The following is a 17,159-nucleotide window of genomic DNA, read 5'->3' as shown; positions in this document are numbered from 1 at the left end:
AACCTCTGAAGCAGGTTGACAGGAAATATTGAGCAATTGCTTTCTGTCAGTCTTCAATAGAAAAATTTTTCTTTTTTCTTTTTCTATTTTTAATTAAAAGAAGTTTTATCCAAGCATTATTCTTAGATGTGTGAAAGTACCTAAAATAGGGTGGAAAATACATAGTTTTTTTTATCTCCCTTCCCAAAGATCTTATTGAAAAGACATTTTCCAAAACCAAAGCATTTTCTTGAAGTAAAGAAAAACTTTGATTTGACATGAAAAAAATATTAATCCTTTATTCTTTGACTTCTGTCCAACTCTAATTTCATGAAACTTAGTGATGAAAGGTCTCTGAAGAATAATGAATGATTTTCAACCAACTCCTGTTAAAACATCATTCTAATATGCTTGTACTTACCATACCTAAAATATGATGGGCATAATCAGGTATAGTAATTTGCATAAATTTCTGATTTCTGTCTTCTGCTCTTTAAAAGGTTATAAAAATAATCAAAGTACATTACCCGAAATCCTAAATTCATACGTGACCAGATAGGACTTAGAGCACTTATTTGGTTACCACACAGGCAGGGATGTGAAATGAGAGTCAGCATTGACTCATGCGAAATAACAGTTCTTTTTATTTTCATTTTAAATTTGATGTAATTGTGTTTTCCCAATTAATGTGGTGAATTTCCATTATCTGTGGTTACCCACTGTTTACGATAAATTTTGCCTGTAGAATTCTTGATTCTCCTTAGGTGTAAAATGAAGTGAGGGCCCATAACAATATCCCTGAAATTTTCCGTAAAGTATTCCCACCCAGGAATTTGGGAGCCTCATTTTGTCTTTACTGTTGTATCTTCCCATAATCAGGCTTCAGGAAAACGAGCTCAAGTGTGTTGGCACGTCACCATAGCCACTGAAAATGCAAACAACTTTTATTGACCACCTTGTGGTTTTACAGAGAAATTTAGTCAGGTATTTGAATCTCAAACTCCACTTATTGATTGTCAGTCATTTAGTATTCGTTAGAGGGTTCCAGATGCCAATACAGACTGCCAGCAGGAAATGCCAAGTATTTCAAGTTTTGAAAGTTGGTCTGGCCAGATTTAATGATATGAGTCGGTAAATCTGCATTGCTGTCCCATGGGGGAAGGAAAGGGAAGCCCATGAGAGGTGGTTCTTCTCATGGTTTCTTCTGTGTTGATAATGAATATCTCAGAATTGATATGGTTTCTTTTATGGAAAATGTTCTGGGAAAAGGGTTTCTTCTTTAGAAAAGGTTTGCTGTGATTTGGTGCCTTTTATGCGCCCCACCCCCGTACAAACCAGTACATTACTGCTGACCTCAGAATCTACTGCCTGCACTTTTAAATACATTTAAAAGTAGGCAAAGCAAGGTGCTGATGTGACCAAAACATGTTTATGGTCGTGTTCTCCTCTTACGATCACTGTAACGTAAGGTCAGTGCATGTGTTATTCATCAGGTACTTTACAAGGAAGTTTTAATTCACTATGTTATGAATAGAAAGTCCAAGTTTCCTCTTTACACTTTCTTTCCTCTTTTCCTTTTTTTTTTTTTTTCCCTACAGCTTGCCTGTTAAGAAATCTTCATGAATGAAGCCTATTCATCATTTTTAGTGCTCTTTCCCATTGTACCCAGGAGGTAAAATATTATATTAAATGCATATGCTATTCTAAATGCTTCTGATGAATTTCAGATTGGAAAGGTTTTGGATTTTGCACTTAAAACTTTGAGAAAAAACCTTAAAGATTTCTTTTCTTCCAAAGACACATCCAGGAAGAATCTTTTTTCACCTCCTTCAATCTCCTTTGCCCTTCTCTTCATGGCTTCACAGTTAGAAAAATAATCCACTTCATGATTTTTTCCCCTTCAAATTTAGGACAATTTCCTCTTCATTTTACTTTTTGAGGCTGCTGCTGCTCATCTGTGTCTCCTGACCCCTCAGAGGCTGTATGCTAAGCTTCCCTTGCCAGTACTGTCGCTTGTTAGCACACTGGACTGAGATTATGCAGAATGAAATATTAATAGATGTGAAGGGTCCAAGCGGTCTTGCTACTCCCCCTCTCTGGCATGGAAGACACTCTGTCTGCATGGATGCTCCTCTTCCTTCCCCTGAACAACCAGTCTGCAAAATCATGAGGAAAATACACAGCTTTGCATAGAGGAACATCTGTTAAGTTCTTCCCTTAGACATCCCGTGCATGAATAAAAATTAACTGAAAACAGGCAATAAGTTGACCTGGAAATTGAACAACCTTGTTTTATTTTTACATACTTTAACAGTCTATCTCTACTCAAATGCTGGAGCCAGTGGTAGATATTTCTCTTTGCTCAAAACTGAGCTAAACTGTGGCGTTCCTCCTTCCTTTATAGGACCTGGAGGGAGCCTATAACAAAGATGGAGAGGGATTGTTTACCATGGGCATGTAGAGATAGGACAAGAGGGAATGGCTTCAAGCTGAAAGAAGGTAGGTTTAGATTAGATATATGGAAAAAATTATTTGAAGTCGGTGAGGCCCTTCCACTATCCCAGTTTGCCCAGAGAAGCTGTGGCTGCCTCATATCTGGAAGTGTCCAAGGCCGGGTTGGACTGCCTGGTCTAGTGGAAAGTGTCCCGGCCAATGGCAGGGGGTGGAGCTGGATGGGCTTTAAAGTCCCTTCCAACTCATACCATTCTGTGATTCTATGATTGATAGCAGAGAATGTTCCTTAAAAATTTTGATTTTTATGGTTCTAAACTTGAGGACATGGTTGATGATGAACATAGTGGTGCTGGGTTGATGATTTGACTTGGTGATCTTGGACTTCTCCAATGATTCTATGATTTTCTAGTTTGTGTCCTGTAGGAGAAGGGAATACAGGTGACCTGGCCCCTGACAAGTAACAGCTGTGTTAATTACCCAATACAGCCTTGCCCCTGATGAGTCACAGCTGTATCCATTAAAGGTAAATGTGATAAAAGGGTTAACTGGTGAGGAGAAGATTATCATGGAGGAGAAACTGTGAGAAAGAGGGAACGAGAGGATAATGACGAAGGATCCTGGGGAGAGAGAATCCCTGCTGTGGGCTCAGTCTGGGTGTGCAGTCAGAGCCTGTTGTTGGAACCTGCAGTCACAGTCTAGCTGGGTAAAAGCCTGCAGTCAGAGTCTGCAAACTGATCCCTGCAGTCAGAGTTTAGCAGGAAATAACCAGCAGTCAGAGGCTGCCAGGGAAACCTCCAGTGGGAGCTTGCTGCAGCCAGGGTCAGTGAATGGTTGGAGTCAGGATGGCTGAGCTGTAAAGAGGAATAAACCAGGGCCCTTTTCATGATAAACAAGGAGTCTGTGTCTGGGCTCATTTCTATCAAGAGGACTGCTGCAACTGTGTCCTGTCTGCTGCCACTTCTAATACAGGAGTCAGTTATTCAGGAGATACAGCGGCCTATCTTTGCAGTTGATTCCTCTACTACAATGGATTGTAGGAAACTGAACTGGATGTTTATGGGATGTATGCACAGATTGTTGTGCAGCTTAATAGCTCTAGACAATGTCGTTTAAAGGTAGATCTGGGTTTATTTATGTGACACCTTCAGCAGAAAAGTCAGCAATTTCTGTGCTAAAGACCTTGATTAAAGAAATCAGTTGTAATTGAAGAGAATACCAAAAACTCTTTGAAAATTGTTGGCAGAGCTTGATGCTCTGTTGCATCGTTAATTAGCAAATACAAGCTTTAGAGATGACTAAGTCAGGAATATGACAAGGTATGTGAAAATAAAATGTCTCTAGGTGTCTCACAGGGCAAGAATGGAAAAAGTAATTTTATTCACAGTTGCCACCAGGCAGTGGTTTGTATCCATCCATAAATGCAGGTGGATATAGGCTGTCTTGGGATGCTTTATTCTGGGAGTAAGAATAATGCAAAGCTGTGCTGAGTCCCAGGTGAGTATCAGGAGTGCAGGGGCAGCTTGTGCTTCCACTGATGCTCTTCTTCAGACTCTCAGATTTCCAAATGCCAGTGTGGCCTCAGTAGGCAGGTAAGCAGTGTTCCACTTACACTGACAATGGCACTGTAAAAAGAGAAATATTGTTTTGTTGTCCCCATATAGCTTTGCAGATCCCCTGTTTGCTTTGATACAAAGTGCAGCTGCACGTTCCGACATGAATTTACATCTAGGGCAGCTTTGCCCTTCAAATATTAGCGTGATGACTGAGCTCTGCGATGTGTAATAACTTGTTTTGTTTTTCTCATGATACCTGCCTTGGGAAGTGAACAGTTTGGAGTGTGCATCCTAAATCAAACGCTTATGAAATCTTGTTATTCCATGAATGGATACTTTCCTAGTTTATTACACATCATCTCAGCAATAAGGTTGAGATTTTTATTGAATATATACATTAACTTACTTGAAAAATAGGCATGCAAATGTTGCTCCCATTTGTCTTCCAGAAGGCAGTTAATGTCTCTCTTCCTCTGGTACCAGGTAGCCTACTGGGACATAAAAATAATTAATGCCTTGGAAGCACTATCTCACACAATGTTATGTTTGTTTTATTTAAGGGAAAACATTTCTACTACAGGTGAAAAAAATCAGGCCAAGATTTGTGTTCCCTGGAGATAATTCAGGTGCTGTAGCAGAATCTGTTTGCACTTCTGTCTGAGGATAGGCTGGTATTGCTGCTGTATGCAGCGACAGGGATTTTGGACAATATCTGTATGTCACAACTTGTGACATTAGTGCAGGTTCCCACATATCCTTCTCAGTTCCTCAAAATATTTCTTGGATAACGTGCTTTCAGAAGAGCTACACTTCCCCAGTGCTGAAACTTTGTATTAGGGAATCCTTGTAAGTACTCCTATTCTTCGTGCTGGTGTACTTCAAAGAAGGGTTTGGTTCCATTTTCAAGGCACAATTAACAGTCTAGGTAACGATATTCCAACCTTCATTTTCTTTTGTGTGAGTCTCTGGTTGTACTTGACTTTAGCTCCAGTCTGGTACTTCCATTTGTGATTCAGTTGAAAATACCTTAAAGGAAAGAAAGTATTATGTACACCAGTTGTGAGGGGGGAAAAAAGGAAGCAAATTCTGCTTGAGAGTAAAAATAATAGCGTGCATATCTGTCTGAAAGATCACTTTTGGAGCTCCCCTCTTTTGGATGTATTTTATGAATACATCACAGTATCTGGCGTAGGGAAGTCTAGGTGGACATTGTGGTTGGAAATGCACAGAATTGATACTCAGCTGCTGTGAATTTGCCCCAGAATTTCTCTGTCTACAGTAAAGCAGGAGCAGCATTCCCCAGGCAATACATAGTCAGCTCTTTAATTTGGGCATAACTTAAAGCTGTCTAGATAGAATCCATATTTATGCTTTAAACAGAGAGGGAACTATGTTCAGGGAACTACTTAAGGCACTCTAAGTTTTGTTGTGAAGCTGCCAAATTAATTTTGTATCTGACATATTACGTTTTGAATGTCTGGTCTGGTCTGTCAACAGACTAAATTCTATTCTAATGCAAATGAAAATCAGATGGTACTAGCCAAACATCAGAATGCTTTTGTCTCTATTTCCTCTGACTCTCTTATACCTCATTCCATGGAGGACTCTTGCAGACTTAATGGATTTGGTTCCAGGGAATGTTTCTGTTTTAAAATAGAACCTTTATTCATCCTCTGCTTGAAAACATCTCGCAGGCTCAAAGTCATTAGTACAGATAAATCCAAATCACACCTGTGAGATGTTTTCCATGCTCTGCAGCCATTCTCTGCAGCCCCTTTTGTGCTTTTCATATTACAGAATTAGTTTCAAAAAGAGAGGGAAGGAGTACGAATCTGTACCACAGAGAGGCATCTGCTAAAGTGGTGCTGACGTTGCCCAGACCAACATGTAAAAATATCTGAGAATGGCATCAAACTTTCACATGAAATATCTTTGATGTGAAAGATGCACCTCACCTGGGCTGTGTTTAACAGAGTTTGGTGACCTTTTGCTGGGGATCTTGCTCTGCTTCTTTCTCAGAAAGAAAAGAAAAAAAAAGGCTGTGTTAACAGATGGGGAAAGAGATAGAGAAATACTTAGTCAAAAAATAGGAGCTTTTTACAAAAGAATACAGAAAATTACTTGTTAAGTCACAATTAAGTTTATATCTTCTTACTTGTTTCAAGCATATAAACCTCTGGCTGAAACAGTTCTGTTCAGTGCTCTGACATTGCCCAGTCTAAAAGTTAACCTGAGCTCCAAGGCCCTAAACCAGCAAAAGTTAAGATTAAAAGTATGTCTGATTTTTTTCCTGAATTCACAGTGATGTCAGACACCGGTTTTATGCGTAAAAAATATTTAGCAGCAGAACAAATATGGTTTGGACCCCCAGGAAAAATTGTCTTAAGGATCCTGCAGAAAATTTATGAAATCTAGTACTTACATATATGTAAAAAGAAGTTATTTGTGAAACCCATTGTGAGTAATGTTAATCATATGCTAGTTATAGCAATAAATGTAAATTAAAATTAAATAAATAAATAGAAATAAGCAAAATTACATTCTAATTATAGCAATAAAAATACTTGTGATATGATGTGTAAAAGGTATTAAAATCCCCAGCCAAAATCTGAACACGTGGGATTGTATGTGAAACCATGCCTGCAAATGTACAACTCTCAGTGCTGAAAAAGTCCCCACATTTTAAATATATCTTACACATGTAAATTTAGTCTGAAGACTGTAATATATAAGCTGTCAAATGATGCGAAAAATTGGCTGCTGTAGACACTGGAAACAAAGCAAAATGGATGTGCTGAAGTTGTAAGAATAGTAATAGCCACAAGGACAGAATGTGATAAATTGATACGGATCAATGTTTTTGCTAAAAACGAGCTCAGCTCAGAATGCAGTGTAGTGTCCTGAAAGAGCTTTCATTTTTTATTGTTTTTAGGCAATCCCTCCTTGTTTACTATGGTGGAATTAAGTGCACTGTGCATTGAAAGTTCTTCGAATACATTTAGACCAAAAAAGTTTAAGACAAATTAATGATATTTTTTTCCTGGGATATATCTGTGGTGAAGAGCTTGTAATGAATGTATAAAAGAAGCGAGGGCCAAGATAAATTTGCATGGGACAAGAGCCCAAGATGTGCAAAAGAGGAAACATAAAGGAAATTTTCATATGGTGATTTGACTGTTTAATTTTGGCCTTAAAGAGTTAAAAAGAAGGGCTTTGGGAGCTGTAGGGAGAAGAGGGTGCTGGTTCCTGCCTTATTGTCTAGTTAGATGCAGAAATCAGATTTAAGCTGGAATAAATCCATAGGTCCAAATGGTGTATGTATTCAGGATGTGATTGTTTTCCAGTGATGGCTTTAGCTAAAAGGGCACATTCAAGAAGATTTTGAGTTTCCTTTGTAGTGAGAAGCAGGAAGCGGGGGGAGTGGGTTCAGGCGCTCTAACCGCTAAACTGCGGGGACACTGGGCAACATGTCACATTGAGAATGCTTTTCCAAGTTTCCTACTGGTGAAGGCTCTTATTTCCAGGTCTGCTGGCAGCTGAGGAGGAGCGTGAGTGGCAGCCAGGTGCAGCTCCAGAGCAGCACCCGGACACTGCACAGTGCCCACGGTGAGCCGTGCTCTTCGTTCCAGACCTGTCGCTCTGTGCTCACAGGGGTGCAGGGTTTTGCTTGAGATGCTGAGCCACTGCAGGCTGCTCTTGTGTACCTCTCCCACAGTGCTGCTGACCTGTTTTAATTCCTTGCTCATCAGAGTATGACTTTGAAATCTGCCATGAGGAATCCAAATTAGTAAGACGTGCTGGAAGATTTCACAGCTGGAGTCCTTTGCAGGAAATGCTTTCTCTGAATTGTGCTCAGGGAATGGACTTTCAGGTAGCATTTTTAATTTTTTTTTTTTCTCCCCAATATTGCTGCTTAAAACTTCAGCTTCAAATGTTCTGTATGCAGAAGGATCTGGTGCAACTGCTGCAAAGTGGAGATGAATAGATGTAGTCCAAGAAAATCCATAACTCTTAAGATTGAAAGAACCAGAAAAGTAGCTGTACTTCTTCCTATACTGCTGTTCCTGTAAACTTCAATTCAGCTTTATTCTTAAACTGGAAAACCCGTGGAAAATAAGAGGCTGAATACATTTTGTAGAAGGAAAAATGAATCTTGTTGCTTCAGTGGCCTTGAAGTTTTTTGTATTTCCCGTTGCCAAAATCACCAGTCATGTTAAGGATGAGGGAAACTCCTCCAGTCAAGCTGCCCAAACAATTTTGTATTACTCTCATGATCAATCATACTCTCAAATTCCTGAGTTCTTAAGCCTCAGTTGAAGAAACTTGATTAAAGATGTTCAGGTTAGCCTAGATATTCACATTCTGCTTTAGAGCCCTTGGAAATATACAAATTGAACATAAGATAGCAATTCGGAATCACTTGCCTTGTTTTAATGTTTTGTTACAAGTACTGATCAAAACTCTCCTGCAAAAATAAACATTTTAGTTATTGGACAGAAAATGTCACATTTCCTCTGAATGTCATATAACCCCCACAAACTACAGTTGCTTTAAAGTGATGAAGTTTTATCATGAACTTCAAAGAGGCTTGAGGAGGGGAGAAAAAATGTGGGTATCACCCCTGACACATGACCAGCTCTGTCTCTTTTTGGAATTACCTTCTTATCTGAGATCCAAAGTCTGATCACTGAATGCTCTTAAAAGGGGCTGAAGTTGGCAGGCAAATGAGAGTAGTCCTCCATCCCTAACTACATATTTAATTTGGTAAATAGGTGAATTGTGAGAACATCCAAATATTGATTACAATCTGTGGGAACTGGCTTTTTTCTTTAGATGGAATGAGATCCTTTGATACGTTCCTCTGCCAAACATCAGAGAGCATCAGGCTGCTGTATTTGTTTCATACAGCTTACTGATGTTTTTCTCCAGAAAAATTATTTTGTATGTTAATTTAAGCATTCAAATGAATAATTTGGGATTAATGAAAACCAACCTCCACATTTTAAAAAAACTTAAGGAGCTTAAATTTGCAATTACTTAATTACAGTCTATGAAATATACAAAAAAACTCCCTGAGTTTTGAGCAAAGTTTAAAAAAGAAAATTTATAGCAGTTGGTGCTTTGAATTGTCCAGAGTTTGGTTTACAGTAGGGAAAATAGCCCTTTAAAAATTTGTTTCTACTGTTAATAAATAACTCAGAGCTGAAACTTCAATTTTCAGGAGAGCAAAAAATAGATTATATTAATGATGGGCTGAGAAAAAAAAATTTCACTCTCTTGGAAAAGGAGCAGATTGTGTTTCTTAATGACTTTCCATTTGTTCAAATGATTTTGTAGCCAGTTCAGAATGGATCTGAATTGTATCAACATTTATTATTATTGCTAATATCTGGACTATAGTAAAGCAAAATTATAAAAATGCTCATGAAGGGTTGATACTGAGGGGAAGGGAGTATGTGCACACACACACCTCAAAATAATTAAGAATGTATCCAAACATTCTGGTCAAAATGAGCCATATCCTCCGTAATTTTCTGTTGTTGTTTTTTTCCCCTAGACAAACTAAGCTGGAAAGAGACATTGATTTAATTTGGTGAGGGATGTGCTGTCTGTCTGATGCCTTGTTTTCTGCTTGCTCGTGTCTTGCCAACAATTATCTTGTCAAGAGGTAATGTAGGCAACAGAGAAGCAGTTACAAAACTTCTGATAAAGGTAAAGTTTCCACTGCAATAAAATGACCTAAAACCAATCATGTTATTATTTAAAGCACTTATGTGCTTGTTTTCCTGTAAAACAAATATTGCCTTTACAGCTGACATTTTCTGGACCTGAATCCCTGCATGTTAATGCAGATCATGGCACAAAACAGAATTAGACCTGAAATGAAGATTAATTAGAGAAACATGGTCTAGAGCTGTGTCTGTGCTGTTTTTCAGTGCTGTTTGTGGAAAAGGATGTAGCTGGAATGCTCTTGCCCTCACGGTGTCCTTGTGGGACCGGGCACAGTGGTAGCTGGGAGCAGCTTGGGACATTCCACCCAGCCGCCCTGCCAATGCAGCAATATATGTAGGAAGGAGCAATCTCTTTTTAGACTGTTATTGATCAGTGTAATCAGCTTTAAACTCTGAGCAATTGTTCTCCATCTGTTTTAGCTTTAAAGGTTTTTTGTTTCTTGCTCAGATCAAAGAAAGCTTCGGTGTCCAAAAGATGATCTGCTTCTTTTCTAAAAATAACAGTTGGAAATATCACCTCTCCCTCCAGTCCTTGGCTTATTTGTATCCTGAAATCATTAGATTTTCATTTAGAAACTCTGCACAGTGAGAAACTGAGGATTTGTTTAAACTCTGGGATATGTGTATGTACACATGTGCCATGTATAGAGGCCCTAAATACGTGTCTGGGTCACTGTGAAGCCTAAAAATCCCTTCAGATGTTGAACTTCTTGATGTAATCATATCTGACTTGGTGCTACTTCTACCCATTGGACCCATGTAGGAGGGGAAAAGGATCCTTGTTTTCTAGATGCAGATTCAAATGCTGCAGAACCATCAAACTGGGAGTGAGCAAGGTTGGGCAACCCATGCAGGAGTGGGAAATTTGGTCTTCTGTTGGCTTTAGTGCTGTGGGATAACTTTTGATTGTGGCAAGCTTTAAAGATTTTATAAAAATATCTGTGCCAGCTCTCAAGCAGTGAGCTGGCTTGTTGGGAATAGAATTTTGGCTGGAAGATCTCTTCTGTACTTAGATGCAGTAAATGTAAGGATTTAGGCTAAAAGGCAGAATGAGATTGAATTTACCTCTTGGATTTTTTCTGTTAGAAGGACCTGGAAACTGATTATGCATTCAATAATGTTGAGGCACAAGATGGCTGAAACATTTTCTTTCTTTGCTTTTGTAGTTCTTTTGTAAAGGTTACAATATCATCTTTTGGAACTAGTTCAGATACTCTGGGTTTTATTTCCATTTCATTTAACAGCAAATATTGAAAGTATGGTAATGTTATTTGCCTTAAGTGTGGGGCGTGGGAGAGGCAGAAGCTTTGTGTTTAGTGAGAAAAGGAAAAACTTTTATTAGGAAATTTCTATCTCTTAATACTTGTAATGTGTACAAATTAAAAAAAAAAGTTCTTAAATCTTCTCTTAAATAGCGAAGACATTAATGGTGTCACAATAAAAGTATTTTTACTAAAGCTGTGATTTTTGTAGTTTTTGCTGAGTTATGATGACATCATAACATGTTTTACTGCGGTGCCAGTCATGAGTTTATTAAAAAAAGGGTCTAGTGATGCTTATATGTATATTGTACTGATTTTTGGTAGTAATTCTAGAAAATAGTGTATCCTTTTGTTGAATGGGAGTTTTAGACAAAGATTACAGAATAGTTACCATCAGGTCTGCACACAAAATACACACCCATTTCTTCTGAAGACAGAACTGAATTGTGACATTCAGTTCCAATGGCACTAAATCATTAAATTTCAATGTGTGGTGTTCTCCAGTAACATTTTTGATGAATAATTTCTGAACACTTGCCAAATTACTGGGGCCACAACCATTTTTCTGATCTTTTATTTTCAGCATCTTGTGTAATGTGACTTTCTCCCTTACTTCTGGACGTTGTGTTGGGGCTCAAATTCAAGTGCCACAATAATATCAATTCGTTGAAATTAATCCAAAGATAATTGTGACTAATGAATGACTAAGAAAGTAACAATGGTGCTTGTAACAGCTCATGAGAAGACAAAACCAAAATGTTGAAGTAATTTGTGAACTTTCCTGCCCATCCTTATTCATGGTAGTTTGGAAATGGGTGCTGGCATCTCACTGCCATGGTGACCAACCTTTTGTGTGACATGAGTGCGAGTCAGTGTACAGCAGAAACCTGGCCATAACCTTCAGCTGCTGCTTTTGTTTACATTTATATGGGCTATGAAGGAAACGTTTTGCTTTCCCCATTAGCCATGAGGAATGTGTAGCAGCAAAAGCCACAGGAAGGCGTAGTGGGAGGGTAGACAAACATGGGAGGAAGAAAATATCAAGGTAAATATAACCTTTGGTTTTTATTCACAAATTATGGAAATGCAGATTGTGGCTGTCTGCTGTCAGAATGAAGATGCAGAAAACTTTATATTGGCTGGTATAGGAATCTTCCAGCTGGCACTAATGCCAAGGATGCCATTGCATTGTGGCAAGGTTAAAAAAATCAAGACAAGGATTTATGCCATTCCTTTAGTTTTGATTGTTATGGGAATCTCTTTGTCTAAAATTTGGTTTCTGCTTGAAAGTTTATTTTTTTTAATCTGTTTGATTCATAATTTCAAAACTTTGCATGAAAATACTTTGAAAGACATTCTAGAGGCTGTAGTATTTATAGCAAAGCAGGGAAAGGTTCGTTTAACTGGTTAATGTTGCTTTCTAGTTTGGGTCAGTCTGTCTTTTCAGCCTCCCACATTTCTGAGATGTCAGGTGATTAAATAAGGATTGTGTTCTCCAGATTCACTAATTTATTTTGTTTGTCCTTCACACCCTCTTCAAGCGGTGCTGCAAACAGTGGGAGCAACGTGAATCAAATGAAAGGATAATATAAAACAGATGATGTGGTTGAGTTGCCTCTAAAACCTTGCCACTAAAGCCCAAGGTGAAGTGTGGCTGTGAGACCTGGGTAAAGCCATCTCAGATACCACCTGCAGTGCCCACTGACCTTCACACAGCTGCAGCACTCCTTGCTGCCTTAAGTAACTTTCCTTCTGTCGTAAATATTTGAACTTTTTATCTTACATCGATGCTTCTGAGTGCTTTGCTGCACAGGCCCTGTTTTATTGTGGTAAAACTACTGATATTTTCATTGGTGTTATTCACTAACGCAAAGTCTCAGTATTAGCATTTTGTTAAAACAAAATCCTTACTATTTATAGTGTCCTTATATTGAAAAGAAATCTTTGAGATGCGGATATTTTAGCTAAATAAATACGAGTTTTCTTTATGTACAGCAGGGATGTGTTAATTACGGTTGGGGAAGAACAGCAGTGTGCTTTCAGCTTCCCTTTGAGCTTTGGATATTTCCCTGTGCAAAGAAACAAAATAGGAAAAGGTCTCAGATCCCTCTTTGTGGGATGGAAGGAGGGCAGGGCAGAAAAATGTGTGGTCTTGTTCCGTCTCCCTCCACTCACCTCTTGCTCAGTGGCAGCTTGGAAGTCTGTAAAAATAGATTTTTGCTGTGTCAGCTTGTGTCCCCTTCAAATGTCAAAGTCAAACTCCTTCCTGCTAGCAAATAATTTCTATGTGTAAAACTCTCCTCTTTCACTGGGACTTGATGGCTTTTGTACCCTTTGGTAGAGATGCACCCTCCAGAGCCGTGTGTTTGAGGAATGAACAGCGGATTGCTGGCTGCATGGGGTAGTGATTAATATAATTATAATTTTATAATGATAATACATTTAATAATAAATAATTAATTAATATAAATTAATACTTGTTCCTTTTGTGGCCACTCTGCAATTAAAATTCAAGCCAGAGGGCTGACAGACGGTTGGGGTTTTCCAGTATTTACACCGAATAGTGCACCTCCACACCAACTCCTTGCCACAAGGTCCAACAGTTCTCCCTTTTAGCATTTGTAAGGTCACAGGCTGCTTCTTTCAGAACTTCTTCTGGAGGCACCTCCAACTCTGTTCCCAGAGCACAGCTCACAGGAAATTTGGGATCTGGACTTCTTAAATAAATTGGTGTTTATCTGGATCCTTTCTTTCTGGAGAAAATATAGTGCTGTGTAAAAGCAATGGGAATGCCTAAAATGCAATGCAAAGCAAAGGGGAAAAAAAAAAATAGAAGAGAAAGCTGTAAACCTAATACGAGCTGATGTAAGCTGCCAAGGAAATGGCAAAGGGGTAAAAAATGGAATAATGTTTTCTGACAAAAAAATGAAAGGCAAATATAAGGTAGAGGACTGTGCAAGAGCCCTTTGCACTCTCTCCTGAATCTGCTTCGTCTTTATGCTTGTGGTGAGATATTCCCTGGCAGCATATGTGAAGGGTATTCTTGTGAAAAGCCAGTTTAAGAAATTAAACAGTGTGAAAGGTGGAATTACCATGAATTGTTTCTTTCTTCTGACGTGATCAGATTCTGTTTCTCTCTCTGGCAACCCTGCTAGCTGCAGAGCAAGACAAGCAATTCAGATTTGAAAATATAGATTTTTTTTTTTTTTTTCTGTTGAGGTTTATGTCAAATATAAAGGTTTAGAGGGCCCCAATCAGGGAATTTTACCTTAACAGACAGTGTGATAGCAGCTATGTGCTATTGCCAGCCACCTCCAGTTCTACTCCATCCTGTAAAACACGCTAGCAGCAGCATGTTTTGCAACACCAGTGACAATTTATGAGGAAAAAAAAAAAATCTTGCTAGTCTTTAATTATCTATCCTGGGGTATTAGTTGCACACTTCTACTTACTCCCACCTTTATTCCTTTGTAACAAAGAACCTTTGCTGGATAATGAAACCACAGCAAGGTAGGTGAGCTGATGTTTCTGTGGGTATATGTTATGGCACTGCTGAAAATTAAGGCTGGAAATTAAGTAATTAGAAATATTTGATGCAGTCTGAGCTCTTGAAGATTGCTGCAACCCACTATTTTCTAGCTACCTTTCATGAAGCAAGAGATAGTCTCCTATTAAAAATAGGCTCTTTGATTCTCCTGTTTCATCACTGCACTGTGTGATCTGTCCTGTCCATGTTGAATAACTTAGGTAAATCATGCACACCGTGCGACTGCAGTTTGACTGAAAATAATTATTCACATAGTTATTGACTAGCACTGAAGTACTGACTGCTCTCCTAATGGAGCTGTTGTGATTCCCCTCAAGTTCTTCTGCTCTTTACCTCTAATTATTTTGTCTACAGGTCCTTTCCAGAACCCAGATGTACAAAGGTGGAAGCAGAAATACTCCTTGATATTTATATTGAGTATGATCTCTTGTAGACCACTGTAATACAGTTCAGGAAAGCTGTATGTCACAAGTAATCACCTGGGAAGATGGATTTGAACTTCTTGTAGGTGGGAGAGCTGAGGGCCTGGTGTGACTGCTCACAGGGGTAATAGAGGAGCACATAATACAGCCAAGAATTAAATCATTAAGATAACACAAAGTGGAAAAGAGGAACCAAGAAGGAACTGATGCGAGATGGGAGAAACCAGAACACTCCATTACATTCATGGTAGGATTAAATTTAGGGGCAACTTGGAGACTAGGCTGCTTAATTAAGCCTAATAATGTTAAGAGAGCTGTAGCTGGACATGCAGCTGCCTGCTGATGGAAGAAGTCAGGAACCCAAAAAACTTCAGAAAATCAGCAGGAAGAAATGGCTTTCTGTTGCTGAAGAGTTGAGGCAAAAAGGTCATCTGGCTGGAATTGCAAGTGAATAGCAAATTAACTCTTTGTTCTTGACTCTTTTCCTGAAAGGTTTTGAATAGGAGTGACTCTGTGTTCCTTCAGTTTTTCCACCACTTAGTTGGACTGAAACGATTTCTGTGTGCAAGTATTAATTCTGCACATATGTTGGATGGAAAATTCTAAATGCATAGGAGGTGAACCAGAAAATGCCACATTTTTCAGCCTATTTCATTTATATGTTTCAGTGATGTGCAGTCCTGAGGAAAATTTGATCTAAAAGTGTTACTGTGTTTTTTTTTGTTTTTTTTTTTTTTTTTTTTTTTTTTTTTTTTTTTTTTGGTGGGAGGAAGGGGAAAGTGGCTGAATTTAATAAAGATGCTTGAAGTATGGGTATGTTTCAAAAATCCTCATGTCTGATCCCTTAAGGTCATTTTCAGTAGGGGTTTTTATATCTTTTATGTTCCATAAGTATGTCATGCAGCTATATCAGGCAGAACTTAAAAACATAGATGTGTAAATAGTGTAAAGGGAAAAACATTGTCAGAATTAAGCTGCTTAATAACATAAAGACTCTGGTAAAAATAATCAGTATATTTTAAAGAGCTTAAATTTGTCACTTTGTATTTCCTTGTGCATAGTATGCTAGTGCTGCACTGGAAGCCGGAGGAGTTGTGGAGCAGTCTGAAATCTTCTGCAGAATTTAATTCCTATATATTTCCCAATGTGGAGAGCAAAACCCTCCTGGAAGACTGTGAGCTCTGATTGCATGCAGATGATGTGCTGTAGGAGAGAATCGATATTGTCAGAGACATCTACAGAACATATGCAGAAATTCTTCAGCACGACTGCAGCTGGCAGAGAAGGCAGTATAAAAGATTGTTATCCCAGCATTGCTCCAGATTAACACGGTGAAAGGGGTGAGAAAACAGGGAAATCAGGTGCTGAGTTTTCAGCCCTGAGGAACTGAGGCTTTTGGAATGGTCTGTGCACCATCCTGAAAGGCAGATCTCTAAGCAGGAAGCATTCCAGACTCTTCTGGGAGAAATCACTCTTCTGCATTCCTCAAGCCTGTCCTGTCAGGACTGAGACACCTCAAGATTTTGAAAACAATTCATCCCCAACTATGCTGCAATGATGCAGGATAACTTGCTGTAGGATAATAATAACATTTTATCCTACAGCAAATTGTATTTGCTGTAGGATAAGATAATCTTCCTATCTCTACATCATTATCACAGATGAGACCTGGAAAAGTTTCCAGTTCACAGGTCCATATAGACACTTATTTCTCAGTTATGAAAATAATGGGTGTCTAAAATATCCCTGAGTGTTTTGAGTTTAAGCTTGTTAAAATGGAGCTAGAATAATGCTGGAGAGTAAACAACATGCAAGCTGTTCACAACAATTTTTGATTTATGTGCTGCACTGAGCTAAAACAAAGGTATTCCAAAAGTTTTAGCCACAGTTGGTCCTCCAGCAATAACTGCTGCTTGACAATGCCAAAGCCAAGAATGAACAAGTAATGGCTCTGTTAGGAGCTCCAACTTTTAGCTGAGCTTTGAGGCTGCTTTAGAAGAATGAGATGGAATGGGAAAAGGGAGAAACTTGGAAGAATCTGTTACAATTAGAAGGCAAAAATGGAATCTAGGTTTATACTGATGTGAATGCAGGTTAAACACCTTTTGCTACTGGAATGGGTTTCAAATTGCACCAGTTTAGGTGCTGACTTGTGTGTGCTGCGTTAAATGTGCTCTCACAGACAGTGGGAAATGCCTGAAGTGCTTTAC

At 38.7% G+C, this 17,159-nt stretch overlaps 1 long non-coding RNA gene across 1 annotated transcript; it reads left to right on the top strand.

Moving 5' to 3' along the window:
• Positions 1 to 7,737: 7,737 nt before the first annotated feature.
• LOC120755253 (uncharacterized) lies at positions 7,738 to 16,231 on the top strand. Its single transcript, XR_005701696.1, has 3 exons — positions 7,738 to 7,857; positions 9,544 to 9,698; positions 16,011 to 16,231. It is a non-coding gene; the product is annotated as an uncharacterized LOC120755253 (long non-coding RNA).
• The last annotated feature ends 928 nt before the right edge of the window (positions 16,232 to 17,159 follow it).

This window comes from Hirundo rustica, chromosome 7 (genome assembly GCF_015227805.2).
Source record: "Hirundo rustica isolate bHirRus1 chromosome 7, bHirRus1.pri.v3, whole genome shotgun sequence".
Lineage (NCBI taxonomy): Eukaryota > Metazoa > Chordata > Aves > Passeriformes > Hirundinidae > Hirundo > Hirundo rustica.
Note: the sequence above shows the minus strand (reverse complement) of the source record. Positions and strands in the feature narration are given on the sequence as shown.